Here is a 17,567-nt window from a genome sequence, read left to right as displayed (position 1 = left end):
CTTTTCTAGCCATGAAATAGTTGGCTTCCATGGCACAGGTTTACTTTTATTCTTAGTTCTTAGTATACAGATAAATTGATCTGTATACCACCCATTGTTCTCAGACTTTGAACTAAAGTCAACAACTGGGTGAGATGCAGAGGCTATATCCTATGGGACGAATGTGTGTGTAAATTAAAAGAGGGGAGAGGATTATGTGAATATAGGAGAACCTAAGAGGCCAGTGATGACAACTGCAGCTTGTTATCTGGAAATATCCATTTTTTCACCCCTTACTTCCCAAAAGATTCCTGATTTTTTCTTATTGGACAACCAGCTGAGTCTCCTTCACAGCTAAGAGAGGCAATCCAACATAACCATGGCTACTGTGACATAGGAGAGGGTTTTTATTCCTAATATAAACAGGCAAAACTAGTCAAAGGAAAGAATGTTGACCTCTGCCCTTGATTCTTATTCCTCCTCAAAATATGGTTGCAATAGTTGGTCGTGCAGCAGTCATCATGTGAACATGAATATAAAAACCTATTATAATAGTGAACAAAACAGTAGAAGGAGCTAGGACAGATTGTGTATTCCATCAGCAAGAGAACCAGCCTTCATCCTCCTAAAGCATGTTTTTATATACAAGAATATGTATTTTCCTTATTATTTTTGTTTCATTTTTATTATTTGCAGCTGAATTTAATTCTTACTGATATATAGATATTATAAACAATGTAGTGATTTAGTTAAACTCTCAAAGCCTCAGTTTCTCATCTAAGAAAATAAAATAAAAGATAATAACAATAGTATCTGACTACTGTTATGATGATAAGATAATGAACATAAACAACTTGTGCACATTATTTATTGCTGAGTAACAAATTTCTGCAAAAATTAGTAGCTTAAAAATAACAATAAACTTCTAAAAATACTCACAATGACAATGAGGCAGGAATGCAAGAGTGGCTTGGCTGGGCATCTCTAACTTAGAGTTTCTCATGAGGTTTAGTTATATGTTTAAGGGCTATAGTCATCTGAAACCTTGACTGGAGCTGAAGATTCTGCTCTCAACTGGCTCACAGGCATGGCTGACAAGTCAGGGCTGGCTATTGGCAGGAGGCCCCAGGTCCTTCTCACACAGAATACCATAAGGAGGTATCTTTGTTACCTCAAAAATGACAGCTGTCTTTCCCCCAAGGCAAGCGATCCAACAGAAAGCCTTAGAAAAGCTATTCTTTTCATGAATTGCTCTTGGAAATTACATACCATCATACTTTCCTCATTCCATTCATTAGTAGCAAGTCAGAGAATCTAGTGTACTAATTCTTGTACTATAGACAAGAATTAGCTTCCAACTTTAGAAAAGAAGACTATTCAAGAATTTGAGTTTATTTTTAAAATTTTTTTAAAGTTTTTATTTATTTATTAATGAAAGACAGAGAGAGAGAGAGAGGCAGAGACATAGGCAGAGGGAGAAGCAGACTCCCTACGGAGAGCCTGATGAGGGACTGGATCCCAGGACCCCAAGATCAGGACCTGAGCCAAAGTCAGATGCTCAAGCACTGAGCCACCCAGCTGCCCCAATTTATGCATTTATATTTTTAATTACCACAGAGAGACTGTAAAGGGTCCTTCCTCTCCTGCAAACTTCTAGCCCACCTTTCCATCCATGACTTCCCTACCTCCACATCAACACACAGACACACATATGCTCTTCCCATATTTTCTCTATGCTCAGATAGAAAGCCTAGGTTTCTTGTAAAAAAAAATAGTAGTGGTTTTTGTTGTTGTTCCACAAAGCACTTAGATAAGATCAGGCTTTATTTCAAATAATAATTTAAAAAAAATGATTCAAGCTTTCCAGAGAATTCATTATCCAGGCAATGGCAAAATACATCAAAGGTCATGGCTTGTTATTATAAAAATTACAGCACACTTTGACTCAAATCAAATTCCTCAAAATGTAGCACCTATATCAGCAAAAAGTAGATATAGTAGGGTTAACATATGGCAAGTATTGCCCTGACCCCTGTTTCTAGAACTAAATGATGTGTGACTATAGCAGAAAGAGACTGATTTCCATAAGCTTGATGTGAAGAGCAGTTTCTTTACAGTCTCACCATCTGCTGCTAGTTAAATTTTTTGCACTTGCAGAATGATATTTTTACTCCCTACCCTCTACCCCTTTAAATGCTGTAATGAACAAGAAGAATTATTGAAAATGAGAACTATTTCTATACATATTTTAAAACACTCATTAATGGGGGTAGAGTACCAATTTCATTTTGAAAGCATACTTCAACTTCCCACATACTGGAAAAATTTTACTGATTATTAATTATAGCATCATGTTAAAAATGCTTTTTGATACTCCAAGATGGTAGGGGAAAAAATCACACTTCTATGTTTTAATCATTAGTTACAAGTTTGACAAAAATCTTTGCATGTTTTAGTATGATAGCTTGGGCACAAATCTACTTAGCTTCTATTATTAGTTAAGGATGCACTGGTCTTCATATTATTTCAAGTGACTAAAGTACACATAGAGGCACATGTAAAAAACAGGTTCTACAATTAGAGGAAGCTAACTTGACATGGGATGTACCTAAGTGTGTGGAAGCTGCACAATCATCATTGAATGTCTTTTGTATAGATCATCTGCTACCATATTGCTCTGGTCACTTTTCCCACTTGAAACCATTCTCATTCTCCATTTTCTCACTTGAGGGCCTTTGGCTGGCAGAGAAGAATCTTAACTTTCTTTCCATTAGTCCCAGGTTAAATTATTAAGTAGGATTTAAGAACAGCTTGACTGATTTTCCAGTATAGATAAGGGGATAGAATTCCAGAGGGAATTTAAAGAGATCTCCGTTTACATATACTGAGATTTGAATTAATGTCTTCCTGACACCAAAGCCACACTGTGCCACACTTATTAGTTGCCATTATCATTACAGAGATGAGAATTTTCCACGAAATAAAATGTTCTTTAAAAAGGAAGAATATTGGGAGGCCTGGGTGGCTCAGCGGTTAAGCGCTTGCCTTTAGCTCAGGATGTGATCCTGGAGTCCCGGGATCGAGTCCCACATCAGGCTCCCTGTATGGAGCCTGCTTCTCCCTCTGCCTGTCTCTCTCTCTTTCTCTCTCTCTCTCTCTCTCTCCCCCTCTGTGTCTCTCATGAATAAATAAATAAAGTCTTTTAAAAAAAAAGGGAAGAATATTGAGAGTAAGTATTATTCAGGAAAATTCTGTGGCCTCAAGTTAAAAGCAAACAAACAAAAACAAAAAGATAACCAAACAAACAAAAACACTATTATCCCTTATTATGATAAAATATTTTACAGGATAGGAGCAATTTTTCTACTAGGAAACAGATGTCTATACCCATTTTGAACGACTTATTTCCTTTCCAGATGTTACTTCTGCTGCGTAGTCGTAAGTACTGAGAATGATCTAATGTCCTCATCCAAAATACCCAAGAACCAGCTAAAGAATTTTAATTGTGAAATGCTTCTGTGTTACCAATATTTTAGGACACTTCACTATCCTATAAAATTACTTATTTTATGTAGGAAACAAATGTAGACAAAGCCTAAATCTTTTAGGCTAGCTAGTTTTCCTTGAGTTCTCATGAATGCTAATTTTGAAATTTATTGATGCACCAGAAAAGGAATTAACTGCCAGCCTAGCATATCATAGAGTGCAGATCTAGGAACTCAATTACCCTGTCCCAAATGCAGGCAGGTCTCACTGTGAGTCTCTCCTGCTATACTATAGACAATGAGCTCTGCACATGAAATTTAAAGGGTTTTTTTCTGCCACAAAACTTAACGCTATCATGCCATAAATTAAACCAAGGAAGTCACTATTTTTAGGTGTATTACTGGTAAATTTATTACTTTTGCATGATCCAATGGAGGAAATCTTTCTTTGTTTTTGTTTTTTGTTTTTTGTTTTTTGTTTTTTTAGTTCTGGGTAATCTAAGGTCTATTGCATTTCTATATCATTTTTCTTTTTTTTAATAATAAATTTATTTTTTATTGGTGTTCAATTTGCCAACATACAGAATAACACCAAGTGCTCATAATGGAGGAAATCTTCTATACATATGGGATATATACCCTTCTCTTTTAAACTCGTTCCCCAAAGAGAAAGGAAAGGAAAAGAAATAAATGGTAAGTATTTGGAGGGAAAGAGTCATATTTTTGACAATTGAAGTTTATCTTACTTGCAGTTGGTAAGGCAAGGGCAGTCTAATGTATTTCTTAATCTCCTCCCAAGTAATCATGGGTCATCTTCTCCTACATCTTCCTCTATAGGGCTCTCAATGCTTTCTTGTCCATATTTCTATTAATGTTTTTTTTTCTCTATCATTAGTTTATACTTTATTGAAACAAGCCATATGTTTCATTCATCTTGGTATCCCTACAACATAGTAACAACCTTTTTTTAAAAAAATTTTATTTATTTATGATAGTCACAGAGAGAGAGAGAGAGAGAGAGAGAGAGGCAGAGACATAGGCAGAGGGAGAAGCAGGCTCCATGCGCCGGGAGCCCGATGTGGGATTCGATCCCGGGTCTCCAGGATCGCGCCCTGGGCCAAAGGCAGGCGCTAAACCGCTGCGCCACCCAGGGATCCCAGTAACAACCTTTACATACAATAAGTCCACGATAAATATTACTGAAAGAACTGTTTTATGAAATAAAGTGCAATCTCCTTGGAAGGTCCAGTTTCATTAACTCAACTATAGATTTATCTTATTTTGAGATATTTTTGAAAATGAAAGTGTACATAATGAAATAATATTAAAATATTTTGAAAGTTGCTTCATATTTTACAGCTTACATTGATGTTTTATACCATTATCACAGTGGGGATAAATTCTCTGATGCTAGAAAAAGCCACAATATAATGGATAGCAATTTCTTTTTAGTTTATGTTTGTTTCACTATTTCATAATGATTGCTTTGCTACTATTCTCAACTATTATGGATGTTAAAATGCAATTAATAGCTATCACAGCACCAAATATACTCCTCAGTCATTTAATAAGTATCCAAATTTATAGTTTTTATTATAGTTTATTTTCCTGTTTCTACAGAAATATGTAGTAACTACAGTACTTTATTCCTCTCTTAGAGAATTTAATACTTTCTCAGGCATGAAAAAAGTCAGTACTAAGTAAAAGATGCTATTTTTTATATATAGGAAATGAGTATACTGTAGCAAATACAAGCTAGAAGGTTCAATCACCACTAGCATTTTCTCTCACTCTGATTCATACAGCCATGCTAATCAAATGGCAAGTCATCTGCATCAATCCATGGCAAATAGGGATAATATCTTTGAGAAGGCAAGCTAAAAAATGCATATAGACTAATAAATATTTGGTAATAATAGTGATACTTCATTTAAAAAAATTTTAGGTTTAAAAATTGTTGGCTAGAAGGAATTCAAATCCCGGACAAAGGATACAGGATGAAAAATCCGAAAGACATTGAATTTTTGGGAAGAGGGGAATTGGTAAGGTTCATGATATAATTTGGAAATCATCTACTTAATTAGATTGCAGATTGTGCATTACTTCCCTAAAAATTTTACAAATTACATTGTTTTCCAAATAACTAAGAATTTCTTTTAAAAGCTATGCCATCTGGGGATCCCTGGGTGGCGCAGTGGTTTGGCGCTTGCCTTTGGCCCAGGGAGCCATCCTGGAGACTCAGGATGGAGTCCTGCGTCGGGCTCCCGGTGCATGGAGCCTGCGTCTCCCTCTGCCTATGTCTCTGCCTCTCTCTCTCTCTGTGACTATCATAAATAAATTTAAAAAAATTAAAAGCTATGCCATCTTTTGCTGTAATGCCCAGCATTAGTCATTGGAACCACTGATAGATATGTAGACGAAAGCATATCCTGGGTAGTGAAAATGGATTTGTGATAAACACTTCAGAATTATCAAATAGTTCCCATCCTGGTTGAGCTCAACAATGCAACAATGTGAAACCTTTCTTTTAGGGGGGAGAGAGGTAGAGGAAAGAGAATCTCAAGCAGGTTTATACACTGCCCAAAGCTTGACACAGGGCTCAATCTCACACTCCTGATTTCATGACCTGAGCTGAAATTTAGTTGGATGCTCAATCAACTGAGCTACCCAGGCACCCTGAAACTAACTCTTTAACATCAGAATTGATGTCATAATTTTCAGCTTATTTTTTCTGTTATCAAAGACAACACAAGTAACTAATCTTCCAAACTTAGAGATAATGAATGACCCTAGAACAACAGAAAGTTTTCACAGAAGCAACTTCCCAAGATGATTCCCTTCAAATAATTTTATAAACCAAGTTAAGTCTCTTTCCCAAGGCTCATTTTCCTTTCTGATAGACAGCCTGAAGGAATTTCCTCCAATTTCAAAGCTATCATTTAGGAAAATGTATGATAATAGCATTTGTCATTTTGTGTGCATTACTTTGTATCTTCATGAAACAGAACATTTGTCAATAAAATATGGGTAAATGTTAATAGTGACATAAAAAAATCAAGCTGAAATAAAAGGTAGAATTTTAAAAGCATGGTTATAAATAGTTCCTATAAATGGATGGCCTGACTTCTACATACCGATCATATATTCTTTTTTGAACACACAGTATCTTCAATAAGAACACCACCAAGTAAGTCTGAGATAGAAAATGTGAGGATAGTTTCTATCACAAAGAGCTATTTACTAGATAGGATGGTCAATGCCAAACATCATATTAATAGATCCACTGTATTTTTAAATGTGGCCAGAAAGACTAAAGTTGCTGGCTGAGATATTAAAAGGAAGATTATAAGTACCATGAACATGCATGATAACTAATTAATGGAAATTCATTTTAGCACTCAAGTTTAATATTTTCCTACCAGATCTTTTCAATATTCAGAACTCAAAATCCAGGAACAATTTAATGTATTTGCCTTGTTTCCTTAAAGTATTTTTTTTTACAAAAGTTATTTTGAAAATCCCCACCCCCCACCAAATGTTCCTTTATACTTTTTGCTAAAATTCATCTCTAATCTGTCTTCAACCATGTTTTACTCTCAAGTACTTGAAAATAAACGAAAAATAAAAAAAAAAAAGAACAACAAAAACTTTATTAAAGTGTAACTTTCAACTAGTTACAGAAAATTCCATTTCCACAGAATTTGGGGGGCAAGTCTACATTTTTAAGTGCAAGTAAAAAGCTTGGTTATTGACTTAGGGGATAAATCACCTGAACTGTTAAAGTGGTATAAACATTTCAATTGCGCAACAAACAGACCAAATGAAGTAGGTTTTTCTCTGTGACATACACACATATACACACACATTCATGCTTGCTTATATCTCTGCTAATCATTTAGAACATGTGATTATGTTCTCTGAGACCTGCATGGAATCCCAGCAATGGATCACAAAATTGGAACACAGCAGAGAAATTTTGGTTACTGGAAAATAATTTTCTTATGTCTTTGTTTTTCTAGCAGGCACACTTATTCAAGCAAACCATCACCCTAAAATACTGGCTACAGATGTTACAGGGGGTAAAAAATTCTCTGAAAATGCCCCATTGGTTCTTCAAGTTTTAATGCTGATTACTTCTCACAGTAAACATTGTTTCTAAAATGTGTTCTGTAGCTGTTTCTTAGGAGCTTCCAGGAGAGAGGGAACATATGATGAAGTGAGATTGGTCTAACAATAACAACATTCTAAAATTACCTCTTCTTGCAGTATCAAAACATATCAGAGTCCTCTGAGTGTCTACTGGTCATTCCATACAGATACCAACCCACATTTAGTAAGTAGATGTCTTCCCTGCTGTGGTTCATCCTGAGTTCTAACACACAGGCAGAAGTTCTCAACTCAGTCTACTGCACAGAGACTAAGAAAGGCTCAACAGTGCAAACCAGAACTTTCTCCCTCTGCTTTACCCTTTTACCTTTATTTGGCAACCCCTTGTTGTACAGTTCAACTAGTTAGGGAGATAGTGTTAATAGTGGGGAGATACCAAGTCTCTCCACTTTGGGTCTTCTCTTTGCCTACCCAAACATGCCTCCTCTGGTACCCTGGGTTCTAAACCTCCAAGCAAGAAGTCTGGCAAGGGAAAGTAAGGCAGCCTTCCTTTTCAACTTTGGTGTCTCCTCTCTTTAGTCTAGTGAGGAGGACAGAGAAGAATGCAAATGAGAAATGACATAATAAAATGGGAGTATAAATTGAAAGATGAAATATAATACGATGTAATATAATAAAATATAATAATCTTATCACTTCTGTTTGGAGAAAGGGTCATAAATTTTTACCTGCATTTATCTTTTCTTACGTTCTTACTCTCCTTGCCATCTGGCCCTAATTTCTAAGAAACATTCATATACACTTTCCAGAACATGCAGATAAGCAGGTGCTCTTAAAGGTTAGTGGGCACAAAAAGCATTTAGAAACAGCTTCTTCAAAATACTGATTTCTTATAACTGCCACCCTTTTCTCCTTTCATTATTCAGTAAATGCAGGTTGCAGTCATGAGAATCTGCATTAAAAAAAAATACTCTGGTGATTATGATATACATACCAGATGACGGAATCACAATTTGAGAATCTTTAAGAGACAAGAAAAGTTAGAAAAGAGAAACATTCTAAAGAAGACAGATTTCGAGATTTTATAACATTTCAGTGAAAATTAGTCTCATAAATAGTTATAGAGCATTTAAGAAGAGCAGAAATATCTTACAAAAGAAAACACTACGGGTAAGAAACAGTGGTGAGTTACTGTATACGAATGATTACTGAGCTTTCATATAAAACCCACTGAAGTGTGGAACTGGAGGAAATCTTAGGAGAATGTATTCTGGCCAGTGATGAACCCAGGTTTTGCAAATCTAGGAATGCATTCCATTTAGGAGTCCTCTCCTAAGGAAAAGTATTTTTAAAATATGAATATAAAAATACTCAAGTAACAGAGGGTTTTGGAAGTGACTTGTGCAAGAGTCCCTGAAGCTTAAACTTCATAAGCTTTACAGTAAATTCCTCTGTGATTTCCACCATCCTTTAGGAGAATAAAGAATGGAGGTCAAAAAAAGCTAAGAATATTGACCATATTCTCACTCACTAAGTCAGAAGTAGGATTGAGAATAACCTCTAGATCTCCTGACTCCTCATACTGTACTCATATATTTATATATTCAACATTGAGTTTTATATACATATATTTCTTTTTCAATAAAGGAATTTCCATAAAAGGAATGATGAGAACACCCACAGGGCATCCTTTGAAGTGGAAAGGAAATGCTTTAAAGTATCCTTCTCTCACTGCTGAATATTAAAAAGCAATTGGCTGTTAAAAATCCATAGGCGAAGCAGCAGCTTTTGGTCCATTTTGAAGTCTTTTAATTATTTGCAGTGTCAAGTATCAGTTTTATGCAACACCATCACACCTGGTCCTTCACATTTTAATTAATAGCAGCTAAAATTTCGTTTAAATTGTGAGAGTTTAAATGTGTTAATTTAAATGTATTTAGTGAAGATAGTTTAATGGTTTCTAGGATAGTTTAAGTTCTCTATTTTAAGAAATTGTTTTGGGCATAATGATAGAAATGCTGCAAAGTATCCAAAATATATATGAGTGTTTGGGAGGATCAAATATTCTAGATGACAAACACCCAACCGTGCTGAAAATTAGATGCATTTTTGAATGGGCTTTCTAACATGCAATTATTTATTTTACTACTTATGGATAATATTGTTCAACAAATTAAAATCAAAATAGTGTATGTGAAGAATTACTGCAATACATTACTCACTTAGAAATTGACAGAAAATGAGTATTACGAGAACAAAAATAAAAATATGCATAGTGTTTTTTATAAATCAATTCATTTATTTTTATAACACCTTTTAGAAATGAAAAATCTCCCAGAATAAAAGCCAAACACACAATAATAAATGTAATTTATGGAAAAATAAAACTTTAAAAGCCTTATTGGGACTTTAATTCCTAGGGACATAGAAATACTTTATTTTTGAAAGTTGATTTGAAAGAATAATATAATCTCAGTGAACTACAAATTACAGGTTCACTGAAAAAAGTAGCCCATCACCAATCTGTGTTGTTCAGCCTTAATTGTTCCCACACCAGACTAACTCTTTGTTATTTTAATTTCCCAGATAATGATTAAATCTTTTGCTTATCATCGACAGGTCAGACAGAGGACTGTTTTAAGAACACTTCATTCAAATCAATAAGAAAAAAAAAACTTTTTAAAATTGGGCAAATGATATGAACAGGTACTTCACAGAAAATGAAGTACCAATAATTAATAAATATATGAAATGGACTTGAACTTCTCAATTAAAGAAATCAGAAAGAAAAGTGGTACCAGTTTTCCAATATTTTAAATGTGATATAATACTGTAACAAACTTTCACCACTTTAAGTTTTTAAACATACAGTTCAGTAGGATTACATATATTTGTATTTTTGTGCAACAATAATCACCATCCATCCCCAGAACACAGCTTGCAAAACTGAAAATCTATGAAATAAATCCTCATTCTCCCCTTACCTCTAGCCCCTGGCGACCACTGTACTACTTTGTCTCTATGAGTTTGACTACTTTACACATTTCATAAGTATTTGTCTTTTTGTGACTGCCTTATTTAATTTAACATAATGTCCTCAAAGTTTATCCATGCTGTACCATGTGTCGGAATTTCCTTTCTTTTTAAGGCTGAATAATATTCCATTCAATATACATACCACATCTTGCTCATCTACTCATCTGTTCACAGATGTTTGATTTGCTTCCACATTTTAGCTATTATGAATAATGCTCAGATGCAAATGGGTATACAAATATTTCTTAGACATCTTGCTTTCAATTGTTTTGAGTATATATCAAGAAGTGGAATTCCTGGATTTTACAGTAGTTGTATTTTTAATTTTTTTAGGAACCTCCATGCTGTTTCCCATAATGGGTGTGCCAGTTGAGGCTTCCACTAACAATGAACCAGCATTCCAATTTTTCCACATCCTTGCCAGTACTTGTTTTTTCCTATTTTTTTGATTGTAGCCATTCTAGTGGGTGTGCAGAAATATGTCATTATAGTGTTGATTTGCATTTCCCTAATGATTAGTGACATTGAGCATCTACTTATGGGCTTACTGCCATTTTGATGTCAGAGAAATGCCTATTCAAGTCTTTGCCCATTTTTTAATTGAATTGTTAGTTTTTTGTTGTTGCTGAGTTAAGAAGTACTATAAATGCTCTGGATATTAATATCTTATCAAATATATGATTTACAAATACTTTCTCCCATCCTGTGGGTTGCTTTTTACTCCATTGAAATTATCTTTTGATGGACAAATGTTATTTCATGAAGTCTGATGTGTCTATTTATTATTTTGTTGCATAAATCTTTGATGTTATGCCCAAGACATCATTGTCAAATCCAGTGTCAGGAAGCTTCTACTCCATGTTTCTGCTAGTAGTTTTATAGTTTAGTTCATACATTTAGGTCTTTGATCCATTTTGATTTAATTTCAGTAAGTGGTGTCAGGTAAAGTCCTAGCTTCATTCTTTTGCCTGTAGAAGTTCAGTTTTTCCAGCACTAATTACTGAAGACTGTCCTTTCCTCATTAAATGACCTTGGTACCCTTGTTTAAAACTCATTTGACCATAGGGACATCTGATTGGCTCAGTTGGTAGAGTATGTTAACTCTCGATCTAAGGGTTGTGAGTGTGAACTCCAAACTGGGTATCGGAATTACTTCAAAATAGTATTTTTGGGGGGGGCAGCCCGGGTGGCTCAGTGGTTTAGCGCCGCCTTTAGCCCAGGGCCTGATCCTGGAGACCCAGGATCCAGTCCCATGTCGGGCTCCCTGCATGGAGCCTGCTTCCCCTCTGCCTCTCTCTCTCTCTCTCTCTCTCTCTGTATCTCATTTGACAATAAATGTGAGGGTTTATTTCTTGGCTCTCTATTCTATTCTATTCCATTGGTCTATTGTCTTAATAGCAATATCACATTGTTTTCATTTAGGTTTGTAAGAGTGTGGAAATTATAAAGTGTGAGTCCTCCAGTTTTGTTCTCCATTTTAAAGATTGTTTTGACTATTCACAGTCCTACAGATCCCATAAGAATTTTATAATAGGTTTTCCTATTTCTGCAAAAAAAAATCATTGATATTTTTGATAGGGATTGCATTTCATCTATAGATCACTTTGGATAGTATTGACATTTAAATTACATAAATATATGGTTACATTACATATATATGTGTGTATATATATTTGTAGTAGGCTCATGAGTGTAATTCTTTTGGTGTAATACTGAGCTCTGCTTTCCAGCATTGTGTTAAGGATTTTTGTTATCAGTCTTCACAAGGAATATCAATTATCAACCTGCAGTTTCATTTTTTTGTAGTTTCTTTGGTTTTCATATCAGGATAATGTTGGCCACCTATAGTGCTTTTCAAAGTGTCCCTTTCTTTTAAATTTTTTGAAAAATTTTTGGAAAACCAATCTTGGTTTTACTTCTTTAAATGTTTGGTAGAGGGATGCCTGGGTGGCTCAGCAGTTGAGAGTCTGTCTTTGGCTCAGGGCATGGTCCTGGAGTCCCGGGATGAGTCCCACATTGGGCTTCCTGCATGGAGCCTACTTCTCCCTCTGCCTATGTCTCTGCCTCGGTCTCTGTCTCTGTCTCTCTCTCTCAGTGTGTGTCTCTCATGAATAAATAAATAAAATCTTTAAAAAATATGTTTAGTAGAATTCATTAATGAAGTTATCAGGTACACAGCTTTTCTTTGTTGGAAGATTTTGGATTACAGGCTCAATCTCCTTACCTGTTATAGGTCTGTTCAGATTTTCTATTTCTTCATACTTCAGGCTTGGTATGTTTTAAATTTCTAGGATTTTCTCTATGTCATATAGTTATCTAATTTGTTGGCATACAATTATTCAGAGTATTCTTATAATTCTTTATTTCTGTAGAATCAGTAGTAATGTCTCCACTCTTATTTTTCATTTTAGTAAAATGAGACTTCTCTCTTCCCTTTTCTCCATCTTTCCTTAATCCATCTATGAGTTTGTCAATTTTGTCACTCTTTTCAAAGAACCAACTTTTGGTTTTGTTGATATTTTCTATTGTTCTTGTATTCTCTATTTTATGTATATCTGCTCTAATCTTTATAATTTCATTCCTTCTCTGAATTTGCACTTACTTTCTACTTTTTCTGGTTCCTTAAATTGTAAAGCTGGTTGTTGATTCAAAAATCTCCCTTCTTTTTTAATGAAAACAATTTTAACTATAAACTCATTCCTCAGCATTCCTTTGCTATGTCTCCTAAGTTTTGACATGTTACGTTTTTACATTTTCATTCATACCTATCCCCCTTGTGCTTCCTCTTTGATCCACTGTATTTTAAAATCCAATGTTCAATTTCCACAAATATGTATACGTTCTAATTTTCTTTTTGTTACTTATTTCTAACTTCATCTGGTTTTTGTTAGAGAATACACTAGTCTGTATTATATCTATCTTTTAAAATCTATTGAAATTTAATTTGTGACCTAACGCATGGATCTAATCTGAAAAAGAACCCACGTGAACTTAAAAAAAGGCGTGTATGTTGGGGCAGCCTGGGTGGCTCAGCGGTTTAGTGCCGCCTTCAGCCCAGGGCCTGATCTTGGAGACCCGGGATCAAGTCCCATGTCAGGCTCCCTGCATGGAGCCTGCTTCTCCCTCTGCCCCTCTCTCTCTCTCTTTCTCTCCCCTCTCTCTCTCCTCTCTGTGTCTCTCATGAATAAATAAATAAAATCTTCAAAAAAAAAAAGTGTATGTTGGTGGTGAGTAGAGTGTTCTGTATATGTCTATAAGATCTACTTAGATTATTGTGCTGTTCAAGTCCTTTATTGCTTTACTTATAGTCTGTCTAGTTGTTCTGTCCATTATAGAGAGTGGGGTATTGGAGGCTCCAACTATTATTATGGAATTGTCTATTCCGTCCTTTGATTCTGTCAAATTTTACTTCATATATTTTGTTGATCTGTTATTGGGTGTATAAATATTCATAATTATTATATCTTCTTGCTGTATTGAATCCTTGCTAATAGTGTCCTTTGTCTCTTGTAAATTTTTATTTTTAAAAGACTCTGTTAGACTCCTCACTTTTCTTCAACATTTTTCCCTTCTGTTACTAAGACTCCATAATGTTTATCACCATAACTTCAAGTTTGCTGATTCATTCTTCTGCCTCAAATCTGTCTTTGAATCTCTCTAGCAAATTTTTCATCTCAATTATTGTCCTTTCTAGCTTCATAATTTTTTCTTCTTTCTAGATTTCCTACCTCTTTATTGATATTTCCATTTTGTCTATATATCACTTTCTTGACTTTTTCTATGTTTTCTTTAGTTCTTTGAATATCTTTACAACAATTGTTTTGAAGTTTTGTTTAGTAGACCTGCTATCAAGTGTTTTTCAGGGACAATTATTTGTTTGTTTTCTTTTGAATGAGACATACTTTCCTATTTCTTTATATGCCTTGTGATTTTTTTTTTGTTGAAAACTAGATATATATGAATCTAATTATGTAACCATGGAAATCAGATTCTTCCTCTTCCGTAGGGCTTGTTTCATTTTTATTTGATTTTTATAGACTGCTCTGTGCCAAGGATCAGCCTAGGGTATACACTTAAGACATACTCGTGTCTTCTACTCTGCCTTTCCCAATGTATGCACAACTTCCCAATTTCTGCTAAGTGTGCAGTTGCTTTTGAATGTCCTAATCTTTAATGTTCAATTCCCAAAAGGAGGAAAAGAGAAAAATGAAGAGAGAGTGGGAAGCCCTGGCTCTTTAAATCCCAAGAAGTCACTCTGTCTTTAGGGGCATCTTGCAACAATTCAGATAGGTGCAACAATGACTGTCCATCTCTTTGTCGCAGCTCTATCTCCAACATTTGGACCAAAGTGTCCTTTTTGCCTACATTGGCTCTCATAAGTAAGATATAAGCTTCTCTTGGAGTATTTGCACAGCTACCAGCCACAAAACTGTAGGATTGGGGTAGGCAGCTGTTACTATGCAAAGAACTGAAATATAATCAAAATCTTAATTTTCTTTAACCTGCCAAATTACTAAGCATGGCAAGGATGAGGAATTTTTTTTTATAAATGCTAATTGAGATAGTATTTGTGTGTCTGTATGTGTGGAAGCACAAATCAGGGCAAATTTCTAGGAATCAAAATGACACTACCTAAGAAAATTTTGCCCGTACTCATTAACTCAGTTTGACATTACCCTGAAGATAAAGCATTACGTAAGCACTCAAAGATATATTTATAAGAGTTTTTCCCCCCAATGGAAATAACTTATAAGGCTCCTCACTAAGGAAAAATAATTGATGGGGGAAAATATGAATATACATGTTAGATCAAAAATAAAATAAAGTGTTGGGGCACCTGGGTGGTTTAGTCAGTTAAGCATCTGCCTTTGACTCAGGTCATGATCCCAGGGTCCTGGGATCCAGACCAATGGCTGGCTACTTGCTCAGCGGGAAGTCTGCTTCTCCCTCTGCTCCTCCCCCTGCTCATGCTCTGTTTCTCTCTTTCTCTTTCTCTCTTTTTCATTCAAATAAAAAAATAAAATAAAACAAAATATTAACAGTTATTTTTAAAGAGAGGGATTTTATTAGGGGAAGCTTTTTTCACTAATTTATTTTACCTTTTTAATATAGGTTGATTTTTTTGAAACTCTTTTTCCTATACTCTTAGATTTCCATGGTAGTAAAATTATGAGCTATATTTTCCTGTGGGAGAAAAATCGATCTCTTCCTTGTTAAGTATCTCTTTAAGCAAATAACTGTCTCCATGGTGGTAGTGTTTATTCCAAGCACCACACTATTTGTAGCAATAGTGTTCGGTAATGTATGAAGTCCTCCTAACTGATATATAAGTTTAAAAAAAGATTAAAAATTATGTTTGATAAAGAAGGGTCAGTATCAGACATGTTTGATAAAGAGTGAGTCAATATCAGACTAAAAGTACAAGTAAGAGGGGAGATGCTTGGATTCAGAGTAAAAGAAAATAATTTGAATCATAAAAAATAAATTTAAAATTTCTTACTGGATCCCATCCTATATGTAGGCTACTGAACATATATAAATATTGCTATATCAGATTTCACATAGAATAGTGGAAGCCCATGCACTTTTTTGCAGTCACTGTCAATTTTATCCTTGTTCTTCTATTCACTAGCTAGTTAAATTTTATGTGCCAGATCCTTAGTTTTTCAAGCCTCTGTATCTCATTTGAAAATTTGAGATTAATAACACACCCCAATTACACTGGTGATTTTGGCCATGTAAAACCACAAAAAATGTTTTGGCATATCACAATAAGCATTTCTTTCTCATATGTCTAAGTCACTTAGCAGATGTAATTCAGGCTCATCTGCTCTAGGCTGGGCCTTAGGTAATTCAGCTCTGCTCCATTTGCCTCTCATCCTTCACATGGGATCAGAGAATCCCTAGAAATGTCTTCTCATAGCAGGCAGCAGAAATGAAAAAGTAAACAAGTACTTAAGGCCTCTTGAGGCCCAGGCTTAGAACTGGTACACTGGCACTTCCATTGAATACCACTAGCCAAAGTAAATAACATATGGGAAGGAAATATATTTTTCTTTATGGAAATAGCTCTAAGGTTACATCACAAAGGATGTGCATACAGGGAGCAAAGAGAAAGTAAACCATTAATGCCATCAGTCTACCTCAATAATAGAACTTAATACAGATGAACGGTCTGATTTACATTTCATGCTCAAAAGTTACCCAGCTTTGGTATGCCTTGGTGGCTCAGCAGTTGAGCGTCTGCTTTTGGCTCAGGGCATGATCCTGGAGTCTCAGGATCGAGTCCCACATCGGGATCCCTCAGCCTGATGTCTCTGCCTCTCTCTCTCTCTCTCTCTCTCTGCATCATTGTCACTGTTGAAGCAGCATAGAGCCTGCTTCTCCCTCTGCTTGTCTCTGACTCTTTCTCTCTCTGTCTCTCATGTATAAATAAATAAATTCTTAAAAAAAAAGAAAGTTAACACAGCTTCTTGATTTGAGATAATGGAATATGGCTGACTTTTTTAAGTAAAAGGGAAGTGCAGTAGAAAAACACCAAAAGCTCGAAGAATTGCCATGGGTTTAGAAAATCAGTCTGAGAAAGTAGGAAGGAAATAAGGCCTATAACTAAAGAGTATACATAGCAAGAAGCATTCCTAAGGTTATGATCCAAGAACACTCTAAAGTTAGCAAAAGGAAGGAAATGATAATGACTGGTGCAGGAGTATACAAAATAGAGAGTGAAAACCAACAGAAATAAATCAAGAAAACTCAGAGTTGTTTTTCTGAAAAGATCATGAAAACTGACAATTCTTTAGTTAGAATTAGGAAAAAAAGAAAAGATTCAATTAAACAAAATCAGAAATGAAAGAAGAGACATCACAGCCCATGCCACAGAAATAGACAGGATTACAAGAGACTGCTATAAATAAATACATGACAACAAAATGGACAATCTTAAAAAATGGATAAATTTCT

This window comes from Vulpes lagopus, chromosome 7 (assembly GCF_018345385.1).
Source record: "Vulpes lagopus strain Blue_001 chromosome 7, ASM1834538v1, whole genome shotgun sequence".
NCBI classification, from domain to species: Eukaryota; Metazoa; Chordata; class Mammalia; order Carnivora; family Canidae; genus Vulpes; species Vulpes lagopus.
The sequence above is the reverse complement of the archived record's forward strand: the minus strand, read 5'-3'. Positions refer to the sequence as shown.